Genomic DNA, 1,041 nt, shown 5'->3' with positions numbered 1-1,041 from the left:
CAAACTGCTTATCACATGCCCACTACTCGATTAGCTGCAATTTCCTCCAATGAAACATTGTCACGGTTAAACCCATTGCCTTGCCTTTACCTTTCTACTGCGCCCCTCCCTCCCACTGGGAACTCTCTGAGGCAGAATGACCCTCTTTACAATATTGCTGTTACATCTGAACCCAAGGTGACCTTCTGATCAGACATCCACACAATCCCAATCTCTTAAAACTTGCTTTTCTCCACCTCACCCCAGCTCCATTGCTACTGAAACCCCTTACCCGTGTCGGTGTCGCAATATCTTGATGAATCCAAAACAGAACCCTTGATTCCGTGACTCAGAATCTGGTTTCAGACTCCCCTCTCAATATTTACCCTCAGGCACATCCTCTCAGTATTTATCCTGTCAAACCCCTTAAGAATTCCATCTGTTTCAATGAGATCACCTCTCTTTCTCCACAATCCAGTGAGTAGAGTCCCAACCTTTTCAGCCTTTATTTAAAAGATAATCCCTCCAAACCAGGGATCATCTCATTGAATCTTCCCTGAAATGCCTCCAATGAAGTGACACATTTCCTGATCTAAAGGGACCAAAACTGCTCTCATTACTGCAGATATGGGGGTCTCACCAGCACTTCCACACGTTACTCTCAGGTATATACTCTAAGCTCTAAAACTGAACACCTTTGAAAGAAAATATTCCATTCTCCTTCCTGGTTCCCTGTTGTAACTGTGTGGTAGCTTTCTGTGTTTTCTGAACAATTACCCCTGGTCCCTTTGTGGTGCAGCTCTCTACAGTTTCCACCATTTAAATGGTACTTTGTTCTTTTATTATCTCCTCCAAAATGAGCAACTTCCCATTTTCCCAAGTTACACACCATCTGGCAACTTGTTGCCCCCTTCTCCTGTACATCTCTCACTTTTCATAATCCTCATAGACCTTTACAGTTATGCCTTTTCTAGGAGATATCCCCTCTTCCCATTCTTCCAAACATTTACTGGGAGCCCTGGGCAGTGCGAAGCAGACAGAGTTGCTATCTTTTTTGGGATA

This window comes from Chiloscyllium plagiosum, unplaced genomic scaffold (assembly GCF_004010195.1).
Source record: "Chiloscyllium plagiosum isolate BGI_BamShark_2017 unplaced genomic scaffold, ASM401019v2 scaf_37108, whole genome shotgun sequence".
In the NCBI taxonomy this organism is placed as follows: Eukaryota; Metazoa; Chordata; class Chondrichthyes; order Orectolobiformes; family Hemiscylliidae; genus Chiloscyllium; species Chiloscyllium plagiosum.
This window is presented reverse-complemented; position numbering follows the sequence as displayed.